Here is a 13,941-nt window from a genome sequence, read left to right as displayed (position 1 = left end):
GCCCGCGCTAAGCCGCCGCCGCTTGCCGCGCCCCGCGCCGCCGCCGCCCCGCAAGCCGCCGCCCTGCCACCTCGCCTCACCGGAGGTAGCCGCCGGATCCGAGCTGCCAGTTTTTTTAGAACCGTTCGTTTTTTTTAGGAAACCCTAGATTCGTTCTTTTTTCGGATCGTCGGTTTTTCTCGGTTCTTCTAGTTAGCGGACGTTCTTCCATACGTTCATTTAAACGAACAGTTTTCAGCCGTTAGCTACAGCTAATGAACGCTCGTTCGTTAGTCTGTTCGTCAGTTTTCTTTTATCGGATTTATTCCGTGAGTTTTCTGATCGCGATTTCTGATCTGATCTTAGTTTCTGTTTATCTTTTCGCTCGTTAGTCGGAATCAGGCGATTCAAGCACCTAGATCTTCGTCTCGAGACCCTCTTTTTGTTTAACCAACTTAAATAAGTTTTTGCCACTGTAAAATTTTGACCTAGGTTCAGATTAGTAAACGAAGATTCTTTCTTTCGCCATTTGAGTTTCGTTGCTCCATTTGATTTGATTCTTTTTGTGAACTGGAGTTCTTAAGTTGAACCTTCTGGTCAACCTCTTTTATTTGCGTTTTGCTTGCGCATCTTTGCTTGTTGCTTATGTATGTTATTGTTTGTTTGCGATAGAACACCCGGAGTGCGAAGCGTGCTACTACGAGTCCCTAGGTTTCGCAGACCGTCAGCAAGGCAAGTAACACTTTGATCATATCCCTTTTATCACCCAGTTTTTATGCATTAGTTCCAATCCTCAAACATTGCATGATTAGGATGTCATTAACATATGGGTTGGGAAGTAGATGATGAGGTAGAACCTATTACCCTGTTACATTCAAACCCTTGGGAGTTACTTCTACGCGTTGCTTATATTGCTATGCTATGCTATGCTCGTAGACGTGGTTTGGGTTTGAGTGAAATCCATGATAGATGTGAGTTTGTTAATTAATGGTTCAACTTAAGGTGGCAACTTAAAGTAACATCTGGGTGGATTGAGGCACCTGGAGTACCCAGTGTTGTCTGTATTTTTCTGGAAATCCCGGAGTACCCGTGTGATCTTCCTATGGACCGCCACCCAGGCTCAAAGGGAACTGAGATGATTCATGCTAGAAACTTCCGTGTGCAGCCACAGGCTATTATGGGCTCTAGCATAGTTGAGTAAGTTACGTGAAGCTCTTGAAGAGGCAGACCAGCAGGTAGTGGGATGTAGGTTTGGTATGGTCTGTCCGGAGTAGAGAGTTAATGTTTCTGAAAGACTGTGTCTTGGTCATCCATTTCTCAAACACCCTGTAGTGCAAGAAATCCAATGGAGGCGATCGAGTCTTGTGGGGAAAAGTGCACAAACCTTTGCAGAGTGTATAATCTAATCATGGTTAGCCGTGTCCCCGGTTAGGGACAATTCTTGAGTATCTAGTATTTGGGTTATCACATGTATCTCATCATTCTTAATTAATACTGTTGGGTTGTTAATCACTTTAATTGGGATTGAGTTGGAGGAACCTTCTCAATGTTGTTCAACTACCATGATAGTTAAATTAAATTCTATTCCTTTTTCATAGGGAAAAATTGGCTTTTCACAAAAACTATAACCATAGAGCTTTCCACCAGCCAAATATGCATGTAGTGATAGCATTATTCAGTTCTTGCTCTACTGTGTTATTTTGCCAGCATATTCCATGTGCTGACCCGTTTTCGGGCTGCAACGTATTATGTAGGACACGACCACTAAGATAAACCCTAGGTCACACTTCTCTACTCATTTCTGACTCCTCTCCATTTTCTACTCTTTAGGATGACGGAGATGAAGAACAAGTTTGCACAACCAGATGAAGACACACCTTTTGGACGCCACTTGAAGGAAGTCACTAGGTACTTGAACATTGGAATACCAAGCTTCACCGAAACATACAACGCCACTTTACCTAAAGAGGAGCGTTGGATGGTTCAAGTACAAGTTCCAGGAAGGACGTTCTCGCCAACTTCTAAACCCATAGAGTTTTCTTTTGAAGCACCTACCTGGAGTCTAGGCAAGAGCATGGCAGCCCACATTACCATGGGACGCATTGGAGAAGTCTACAACAGGGAGCTTAAGGACACTATCTACCAAATATGTGGACACCGAGACGAGCAATGGGAAGTAATCAGCACCAGGAAGGATAGATCCATTGCAGCTTTCATCCAGGAGTTAAACCAGCACATTCGACGTCAGGAGAACCAGATGTGCGCAGACATGATGGACTTGAAGAAGGCGAAGACTAGAATCATCGAGCTTGAGGAATAACTCAAGTTTACACGCGATGGATATGAGGAGGAAATCAAGACACTACTGGAGAAGAATGACGACCTAGTCAAGAAGATCGGAGTATTCATGGGAGGACCGGCACCAATAGAAGAGGAAGAAGAAGAACCCAAGGAGATATGCCCCGAGGACTACATCATCATCGACGACACCGATTCCGATCCTAGTGATGATGGTTTTGAAGACGAAGCTAGAGCAGACATCATGGAGTCTTCCACCGATCAAAATTTCTAGATGACCACCAAATATTAGTAGTATTCCCCCATGTAATTAGTAATAGATGAGCACTTTGCGATAGTCCTAGACCGTTTGTATGCCTTTGTGGAAGTGCTAGTGATCGACTAGAGGGGGGGTGAATAGGCGATTTTTATGAAAGTCTTCAAAACATGAAAGTTTCGAAGACAAACGATAGAAGTAAACCTATTACCACGCAGTGGAAGGTAGACTACACTAGGCAAACCTTAGTCAAGTATTCAATAAAGTGAAAGCACAATGACTAATAGCAGCTAGGCGGTAAGGATCAGGTAGGAAGATATTGTGAAGCCAATCAGAACAAGCGGTTACTCAGTGAAGACAAAAGATAATGCAATCATGCAATGACTTCACAAGGACCAACAGTAAGTAAAGGGAAGGGAAGGATGATACCAGTGACTCGTTGAAGACAATGATTTGTTGGACCAGTTCCAGTTGCTGTGACAACTATACGTCTGGTTAGGGCGGCTAGGTATTTAAACCTGAGGACACACAGTCCCAGACACCCAGTCCTGAACACGCAGCTCAGAACCCTTAGTCCTCACCGTATTCCCCTTGAGCTAAGGTCACGCAGACCTCGCCCAATCACTCTGGTAAGTCTTCAAGGTAGACTCCCAAACCTTCACAGACTTCGTTCAGGGGCGATCCACAATGACTCTTGGATGCTCAGAATGCGATGCCTAACCGGCTGGAGGATTCACAGTCCTCAAGTGTAATAAGTCTTCAGATCACACAGACAAGACGACTTAAGTGATGCCTAACACTCTTTGGCTCTGGGTGGTTAGGGTTTTATCCTCGCAAGGAATTCTCTCTCAAAGGCTTCGAGGTGGGTTGCTCTCAAACGACAACAACCGTACTTTAACTCTGAGCAGCCAATCGTTTATGGTTGTAGGGGGTGGGCTATTTATAGCCACTAGGCAACCCGACCTGATTTGTCCGAAATGACCCTGGGTCACTATGGAACTGACACGTGTTCCAACGGTCAGATTTCAAACACACACGACAACTTTACTTGGGCTACAAGCAAAGCTGACTTGTCCAACTCTGGACAAGATTCGCTCTCATAGTCTTCACTCAAAGACATAGGATTTTGGTTAAGCATCACTTCAGTCATTCTGACTGGTTCTCTTGGACCCCACTTAACAGTACGGTGGTTCCTATGACTCAACAAAGAAGAAAAAGAACTATGAAAGATCTAAGTCTTCGCGCTCCATAATCTTCATGCGATGTCTTCTCTTGTCATAGTCTTCAAGGTGAATGTCTTCACATACCACTTTTGACTTCAATGTCTTCATACATTTTTAGGGGTCATCTCTCGTAGGAAAACCGAATCAATGAGGGACTTCTACCTGTGTTATCCTGCAATTCTCACAAACACATTAGTCCCTCAACTAGGTTTGTCGTCAATACTCCAAAACCAACTAGGGGTGGCACTAGATGCACTTACAATCTCCCCCTTTTTGGTGATTGATGACAAACTAGTTGAAGTTTTCAACGGGGAATATAATATGTGAAATTGTAAAGGAACTGTCTTCATAAGTTGCAAGGGCTCCCCCTGAAGATGTGCATATAGGTAATTTGCTTTTGGAATGCAAATGCACATGGCAGGTTGTACTTGTGGAGATCCTCTTCAACTTATGATGACAATTCATCATGCATGAAAGGTATGTGAAGATAATGACATGCATGATGGAAAATGGACGTTTGCAAATGATTTAAGTGCGGAATTTATCGTCGCACATGCGGAATTTATCATCGCATCACAGAATAGCAAATAAGTAGCAAACGACCATCGAGTTTAAGTGGTACAACTCAAAGAACCAAATGTATCAAAACGTGAGTTGTAAACACTAGGCAAAGCATAAGATAACCGCCCATATGGACCCGCTTGAAGACTATCGAACTCATATGCTTCTCCTCCTTTTGTCAGTAAGGACCAAAAAGGTTTGAATACATAGAGCATCCACTCGTTCCCATGAGGAGTAGGTGAAGTAGCAAGGTCGTTGGTGTTGTTAGGCGGTGCTGAAGTAGGGGGCGGTGAAGTAGCATCATCTTCATCCTCGATCACTCTGGCATTCACAGTTGTCGCGGAGGAAGAGAACTCAGAGTCTTCAAGAGACGGAGTTCGTCACAGCACAGTCCTTCGGGGAGGTGTGGAGTCAAACTTGAAACGTTCAGAGAAGCCATCATCGTGAAGATCATCCTCAGAGCACATAAGCATCAGCCCTTTCCATGTACGCCAACAGGTTTCATGGGCAACAAAGGCATTCTTGGTGGCAAGATTGCGAATGCGGTTGACATCCACCAAGAGGCTTTGCATTTGGCGCTTCAGCCAGTCATGATGCCTATCATGTTTCTGATCAAGAGCAACCAGATGCTCTCGGTCATTGAGAACACGAGATCGCTTCTTTGGCCGTTGGGCAATAGTGCTTTCAGTGGCTTCAGTGAGGGCACGAGGAGGTGCACGTGTAGTACCAGCCAGAGTATAAACACGAGTGACTGCTTCAACTCCTTCAATGTTCTGAGAGAAACTTTGATGCTCAACATTCTGAAGACTAAGAGGCTCCTTGGCAGGCTCTGGATAGATGGCTTCAACGGACATATCCACATCAGGCAGAAAGATCCGATGATTGCGAGCAGAGGGCTGATATGAAATAGCTGAGTGGAGTTTGATCAGCCGCATTATCCATGGAGCATAGAACTTCAAGCCAAAAAGATCAGATCTGATGCTGCAAGTTGGCGAATGAAGAAGTCTTGTGCATTGAAGCATTTGCCATGAAGAATATAGAAGACCAAAGTCTTCATTGCACCTTCCAGCTTTGTATGTGGAGAATGTCCTTTGATGGGCCAGAGAGTTCGCCTTATAATGTGATAGATAGTGTGTGGCAGATACTCAAGGTCTTCAACAAAGAACTCCTTAGGATATGCAGCATCTGGAGGCAAAGGCTTCATCATACTAAGCATCTGACTCATGTTCGGTTCAGGCTTCTGAAAGATGCTCTCCATAGCTTCACTGTGTAGCTGACAGCCAGGTTCATAGAGATCTCCAGGAGTGGGCAGACCAGTGAGCTCAATAATATCAAAGGCTTTAGCTTCGTGATGGACATTTCCAGTCATCCACTCAAGGACCCAAGTCCTCGGGTCTCTGTTGTAGCCACGAATGTGAAGAGTGGCATAAAATTGGAGCAGCAACTCTTCGTTCCAGTGCTCTTGATCGGTGATGAAAGGCAACAATCCAACCTCTTTGAAGCAATCCAGAGCTTCTTCCAAGCAGGGCAGACCAGTTATTGCTTCGGTGTCAAGACGCATATGTGGGAAGATGCGACCTTGATTGTACAGAATGCATGAGTAATAGCTTCGCTGCGGATAGCTCCAGAACCAATCAGAAGATATTCATTCCCTTGAGTAGGGGTTCTTGGAGCTATTGAAGAAGGTGTTGTCTGCTTTGAAGCCGTTGACATTAAAGGATCCAGATGCTGATGCAGGACCTGGAAACCTGGGCAACCTTGGCATTGGCTTCTGTACCTGAGGCATGTGCTCAATGTGATAGTCAAACTGAGGACCAGCAGCAGGCGCAGGAACAGGAGCAGTAGCCTCATTGGCTTCACTGACTTCTGGCATTGGTGCATGCTCCACATTTGCTTCAGCCATGACTACGTCATTGGCTTCATTTGTGTTGGGAGTGGCAGCCTCAAGATTCTCAACCTCCACTTGATGAGCTGGAGGGTCAGGCACTGACACGTTCTCCTCGAGAACAGCTTCTTCAGTAATGGGGGGAGTAGGGACACTCTCTTCTTCTTGTGTGTCGTCGGTTGATGCAGCCTGAATGTCTTCAGCAGCTTTAGCCTCAGACTTGGAGACATTCACAGTAGGAGTGGCATCTGGAAACACTTGACCCTGCAACAGATTGGTGGGGCACTTCTCCTTCTAGAACGCTCGAAAGAGGGACTTGAGACCTTGGTCCTTTGCGAAGCCTGCGTAATGCTGGCGACGCCATTGGAGATGGAGTTGGCTGGGCCTCAAAGTCATCTTCTTCTTCTTGCCGGGGTGGTGTGACTTGTTGTTGTGGGTGATTAGCCCATGGTGCATCCTGAGCAATTGGCGTCAGAGGACGACCAATGCTGATGAGTTCGATGTGCGTAAGCACAGGCGATGATACCTATTGGTGCTCGATCAGAGGAAGAACTACATCATCTTCAACATTGTCATGGTGACCAATGTCTTCAGCAGCGGTGGGATCAGCTGCTGGAATGTCTTCAGCTTCATGAGTCTCTGTGGAAGCAGGCTCATGGACAGTCAGTTGGCGCTCTTGATGTTCAGCGGCAGGGCGAACCATGAAGATAGGTTCAACAACTAAGGGCTCTGTGGGAGCAGCTCGATCCTTCTTGGTCTTGCGCTTCTTCTTGGAGGGAGCAGCAGCAGAGGCTTCAGAATGTTTCCTCTTTCTCGCTTCAGCCTCAGTAGTCCTCGTCTTCTTCAGTTCTGAAGCGGTTGACCTGACCTTTGGCTTCGAGCCAGTCATACTGGCTGGGAAGACAATGGGATGTGCTTCCTGCCTTGGTGCTTCGGGTTCGGCCACAGCTGGCTTCTTCTTCTTCTTGGCAGCCATCCTGGGATCGATGCCAGGACGACCAAGGGCCTTGCGCTTCTCAGCCTCATTGTAGGCCTGCACACACTTGTCAGCCAGGCTCTTCATGCGCTCACGAGAACCTTGAGCTTCTTCATGCTTCTTGAGAAAGGCTTCTTTGAGCTCGTGCAGTATGATCTTGAAATTTTTGACCTCTTGCACGCTGAGCTTGGCCATGTGCTTCTTGAACTGAGCTTTCTCAAAGTTGATCTTTTGCTTCAGTTCAACGATGTGCTGAGCTATAGCTAGCTCTGAAGCAATGGTGCCATGGAAGGCGACACTGAGGCCAATTAGAAGTTTGAAGATCTTCAAAGCTGAGGTTGGGCATGTCAAACCACTCATCAATGAAGTTGTGGATGATTGCCATGTCAAAGAGAGGAAAATCATTGAAGATTTCTGCTTCTTCTTTGCTCTTGATCAGTTGCTCAAGAGCGTCATCTGCAAGATCTTCATCGCTGGACAGATCAATAGCGTCGTTGCGCAGAATAGCAGCAGCAGTCAGTTCTTGGCTGGTGTGTTGCAAAGGCATCTTTACTTTCGAAGGCTTTGAGATGCGTGACAAATCTTCAGACTGCACACTGTCTTCAGGAGGTGCAGTAGCTAGTGGCTTCGCTCGTGAGATTTTTGGTGCTGAGGCAGGCTTTGAAGCTTTAGGATTCTTCTTAGGCTTCGGCGATGCAGGTGCTTCATCAGATTCAGCGTCATCTGCAGGCTCATCCACGGCTGTCCCTTGAACCATGATATGAGTGATAAGACCTTCCAGGTTGTAGAAGGGCCCAACAAGATTGGGTTCAGCTTCGCGGGAGCCATCGGCACGGGGAGCAGAGGGACCAAGGTTGAAGTCTAGTCCCAATGACTTCTTGTTCTGCTTCACTGAATTCTGGGCAAACTGGAAGTTGCGCTTAAACAGATTGTCGTCACGACACCATAGTAATGACGATGGGTCAGCATCCGCAGGCTGTGGTCCACGGACCATGCAGGGATAGAATCCTTGTTCAATGGCTTCATCTCTGGATCTGGGTTGAAGATTTCTGTATAGGATGTCTCCCCACGGTCGCTTGATGGCATTCTTCTCAGCATACTCTTTGGTCACAAACCTGTACTTGAACCACTGTTCTGCCCAATATCGTCGAATCCATTGGATTCGTGTCTTGCGCTGATTGTAATCCTTTTCTGGATCTGTCTTGTACAGCTCTGAGAGGTCATCGAGTAGATCTCTTGATGTTTCACCTCGACGCTTTCTGCCACCCTTCCTTGCTGGTTTCTCTGCAGCCATGAACTTTAAACTGAATGGCTTCAGCACGTTCAAAGGCTTCAAAGGCTTTCGCTTGCTGGACAAACAGGAACTGGCTTCGGGAGAATTTATATGATGCTGTAAGAATTCTGCAAATGAATGCAGACTATGAGAACCAAGGGATTCTCCCATGGACATGTACCTGTGACAGCATTAAGGTGCGAGGGAAGGGGAAGAGGTCATATGCATTCTCAGAAGATCAATACAAGTGAGGAATCTAACTACTTTGTGAAGCATAAGTGAACATACTAGGCATATTATGAGATGCAGTATGACGTAGATCCATCTTGTGTGAATAGAAACTTCTTGTAGCAGAAAGTGATGAATCTATAGGATCAAGGGGGCCGTAAAAAGGAAGTTTTATTTACCACACGAAGAACTGCTAGTTGGAGAGGGAGATGAGGGCGAGAAGTTCGATTGTCCGTGCCCTAACTTGGCGACGGATGACACCTACAGCGACGGCGGAGAAGACGATTTCCGCGGCCGGCATGAAGACGGCGTCGGAAAGGTCGCGGCAGCTAAGCGCTTCGTCACCAGCGTCGTCGAGGGCTAGCGGTGGCGCTAGGGTTCATGCGAGAGTGGAAGAAAGGATAATGACTGTGGTGAGGCATGTATTTATAGGGACAGGGACGGCACAGTGTTATTACACAGGTGCCCCTGGCGATTCACATCTGAAGGACACATGGCCATCATGTAACATATTGGAGGTTGTTCCACGTTCCCACGCACGCCTGGATTGTCGGGTGGTCGTTCCCACTTCTCCGGGTTTCAGGTGAAGGAATTAGCATTGAAAGCGGACTTAATGTTTGTCTCTGTATCTTCTACTGACAAGGACGCAGAGAAGACATTTGATAGTTTCAAGAGAATGCATATGATTTGGAGAGATAGAGTTTGAGATAGAAAGCACAGAGAGGTTAGGGTCCGATCACATTCACTTAGTTCAAAAGATTCAACAAGAAGACATAGCTATAAGTGAATGCTGTAGAGGACAGAACACTAGTATATATATGTATATATAAGAAAGGCAATCAAATCAACATCGTGAAGATAATCATGAAGACAAGTTGAGATTGAAGCCAAACCAAAAGTGAAGACATACCAAACGTAACGCCATGAGTGAAACACTTCAAACAGAAAAATTTGGCGATGGCGTTACCCACCGTATAGGAAGTATTAGACTCACACACGGTGCACAATTATCGTGGCGCTCCAAAGTCAAATTCCACATTAATGTATTCACACTTAGAATGTATGTCTTCATTGATGGAACATATACTTTACTTCGTGTGTTGCACATCTAAGTAATCAATATGCATAAGTGTTAGGATGTGTTCCTGATCACAGGACATTTGAGGTGTAACACCCCGGATATGATTTTCCCAATATGTACTCCAACTCTTGTTGTTTTCGGCGTTAAGTTATTTTATTTTCTCGGGTTCGGGTTTTTGTCTCTGTGTGTTGTTATCGTTGTCATGCATCTCATACCATTTCATAATGTGCATTGCATTTGCATACGTGTTCATCTCATGCATCCGAGCATTTTCCCCGTTGTCCGTTTTGCATTCCGGTGGTCATTTCTACCTTTCTTTTGTGTGTGGGGATTAAACATTTCCGGATTGGACCGAGACTTGCCAAGCGGCCTCGGTTTACTACCGGTAGACCGCCTATCAAGTTTCGTACCATTTGGACTTCGTTTGATGCTCCAACGGTTAACCGAGGGACCGAAAAGGCCTCGTGTGTGTTGCAGCCCAACACCCCTCCATTTTGGCCCAAAACCCACCAATACCCTCTCCATCATCTAGAGCGTTCGATCACGATTGCATGGCCGAAAACCGCACCTCTTTTGGACACTCCTAGCTCCCTCTACCTCCATTTAAAGACCCCCTCCGAAATCTGGATCTCCTTCTTCCCCGAAACCCTAGCCCCGCTTCTCTCCGCGCGCCGGACGTGTCCGCCGGCACCGGACAACGTCCGCCGCCACCACCGCTCAACCGGGATCCGCCATGTGGCGCCACTGTCCGCCTCCCGCCGCGGCCCGGGCGAGCCCGAACCGGGCCCCCGCGCGGCCCGTTCCCCGCCGCCGCTCCAGCCGGCCGCGCCCGCCGCCTCTCCCTCCGCGCCGCCACCGGCGATCGCCGCCACTGCCACCAACCCTCGCCGGCGCCGCGCGCCACCGGAGCTTCGCGCGCCGCCCCGTTCGCCGGCAGCAACTCCGACCTCGCCCGCCGCCACTCCGGCTCCCCGGCGGCCGGATCCGGCGAGATCTGGCCCGGGAGCGTCTCCCCGCCGCCTTCCTCGCAACTCCGGCGATCCCCATCGACATTTCTGGCCAACCTCGATCCGCGTGCCGCTGGATCTGGATCTGAAACTTGGCTCGGTTGACTTTTTATCCCCGAACCCTAATATTTTGGCTATGTTCATCGCATCGTAACTCCTCATCCGTAGCTCCATTTTGGGCAGATAGCATATCAAAATGTTCGCCTCAGAGAGCACATCATTTCATCTCATTGCATCATTTTCATTTGAGTTCATCTTGATGCCTGAAATGCTGTTAGAAGGATGCTATTTGAGATAATTGTCAGATCTGCTGCTCCATTTAGATATTTGTCTTTTTTTCCATGATTATTGTGTGCATGATATGCCCCTGAGCTCTACATGAGTTTTGTTATATGTTTTGCCATCTATCCAGGTGTGCAACCCATGTATTTTTGTGATGTGTGTGGTGACTAGCACAAGCTTGCAAAGTGGTGCATTCGTTAATGCTGATTTCAGGGACTTAGCATTTCCACTAAGTCCTTGAGCTATTTATCTCAATATGCCATATGTTCATGTTGCTTCCTAGTGATCCGTGCCTCTTTTGAGGATGATCAGTAAGGATGTTTTGTTAATCTTGTAGTGCTCTATCCATCCATGTCTTTGTTTGCAATTATGGGGCACCCTAGCTTGACTCAATCGAGCTCTACTTTTGTCATTTCGAGAATCTGGGTAGATTGTCTACTTGTTAGCAATTTTGCCGAGGATGTTGTAGTTGATCCGTGCATGCTATGTTATTGTTCTTGCCATGTCTAGCTTGTATTTTGTGTATTCTTGATGGGTGTATGCTTATATTGTCATGACTTGCTCTGTAGTGAGTGCATCGAGCTCATAAACATGCCTACTTGATATCTGTTTCAGCATGCTCCAGTTTTCACAAAGTCTGAGAACTGATTATGTTTTTGCCATGTTCACATGCTTGCAAATGTATTTTCTGATCCCTTTTGGCTCAAGGTCACTAAGGGACTTTTGTTAAGCTCTTTGAGTAGCTCCATTCAATGCTTTACTTTGCCATGTTCAGGTCCTGTAACATATAGTTTTCATGATCCAAAGAGTGCTATCTGATCTGAAATTCCAGACAAGTGTTAATTTCATTAAGTCTGAGATCTATTTGCCAAATGCATTTTTGCCATGCTTGTTTGAACCTGTTAATGGATGAATTGGACGTAGCTCAGTGCTAGTCTTTTGTTAATCATCATGAATGGATCCCTGCCATGTATTTTGATGCCATGTTTGGGTGCTGTAGCATGTTCATCTTGTTGCATTTAGATGGCTACTTGCTGTAAATCGCAGAACGTGGTCATATTTGAATTGCTTGCCATTTCCAAACCGTAACTCCGATTCCGGCGTTCTTTATATCGTTTTCAAGCGGTTTCATCTCATCTTTCCAGTGGCACACTTGGTTTTCCAAGTTGAGTCCAGGTTCATGCATTCCTTGTCAAATCTTGCATATGCATCCCATATTGCATCCCGCATAGCATACCATGTTTGCATCATGTTGTTTGAGTTTGCACGTGGTTGATTGTGCTCCGTTTGCTTGTTTGTCTTGTTTGGGTAGAGCTGGGAGACGAGTTCACTAACGAGGAGTCCGTTGAGTTTGCTTTCGAGGATCCAATCAACTCTGACAACTTTGCAGGCAAGATGATCATACCCTCGAAATCACTACTATCTTTGCTTTGCTAGATGCTCGCTCTTTTGCTATGCCTATGCTACGATGCCTACCACTTGCTTATCATGCCTCCTAAATTGCCATGTCAAACCTCTAACCCACCTTGTCCTAGCAAACCATTGATTGGCTATGTTACTGCTTTGCTCAGCCCCTCTTATAGCGTTACTAGTTGCAGGTGAAGATTGGAGACTGTTCCTTGTTGGAACATTATTTACTTGTTGGGATATCATTATATTGCCATGTTATCTTAATGCATCTATATATTTGGTAAAGGGTGGAAGGCTTGGCCTCTCTCCTAGTGTTTTGTTCCACTCTTGCCGGCCTAGTTTCCGTCATATCAGTGTTATGTTCCCGGATTTTTGCGTTCCTTATGCGGTTGGTTGGGTGATAATGGGAACCCCTTGATAGTTCGCCTTGATTAGAGCTTTTCCAGCAATGCCCAACCTTGGTTTTACCATTTGCCACCTAGCCCTTTTTCCCTTGGGTTTCCGGAGCCCGAGGGTCATCTTATTTTAAACCCCCCCGGGCCAGTGCTCCTCTGAGTGTTGGTCCAACTCGTCAGCCGCCGGTGGCCACCAGGGGCAACTCTGGGCTGGCCTACTAGAAGTTAAGACAATCTGAGTGTGCCCTGAGAACGAGATATGTGCAGCTCCTATCGGGATTTGTCGGCACATTCGGGCGGTGTTGCTGGATTTGTTTTAACTTGTCGAAGTGTCTTGTAGAACCGGGATACCGAGTCTGATCGGAATGTCTCGGGAGAAGGTCTATTCCTTCGTTGACCGTGAGAGCTTGTCATGGGCTAAGTTGGGACTCCCCTGCAGGGATTTGAACTTTCAAAAGCCGTGCCCGCGGTTATGGGCAGATGGGAATTTGTTAATGTCCGGTTGTAGATAACTTGAACCTTAACTTAATTAAAATGAATCAACTATGTGAGTTACCGTGATGGTCTCTTCTCGGTGGAGTCCGGGAAGCGAACACGGTGTTGGAGTAATGCTTGTCGCAGGATGTTTTCTAGTTACTCATTCGCGCTTTGCCTTCTCTTCTCGCTCTCTCTTGCGAACAGGTTAGCCACCATATATGCTAGTCGCTTGCTGCACCTCCACATATTTTACCTTGCCTTTACCTATAAGCTTAAATAGTCTTGATCGCGAGGGTGCGAGATTGCTGAGTCCCTGTGGCTCACAGAATACTTCCAAACCAGATGCAGGGCCTGATGATTCCGTTCCAGATGACGCGCTTGAGCTCAAGTGGGAGTTCGACGAGGACTCACGCCGTTACTACGTGTCTTTCCCTGATGATCAGTAGTGGTGCCCAGTTGGGGTGATCGGGACCGTGTCGCATGTTGGGTTTATCTTTCATTTTGACGCCGTAGTCAGGCCATGAGTGTTTGAATGTTGTAATGCTATTTATGTACTTTGATTGATGTGGCGAGTGTAAGCCAACTATGTATCTCTCCTTTTATTATCTAC

This window comes from Triticum dicoccoides, chromosome 3A, assembly GCF_002162155.2.
Source record: "Triticum dicoccoides isolate Atlit2015 ecotype Zavitan chromosome 3A, WEW_v2.0, whole genome shotgun sequence".
In the NCBI taxonomy this organism is placed as follows: Eukaryota; Viridiplantae; Streptophyta; class Magnoliopsida; order Poales; family Poaceae; genus Triticum; species Triticum dicoccoides.
The sequence above is the reverse complement of the archived record's forward strand: the minus strand, read 5'-3'. Positions refer to the sequence as shown.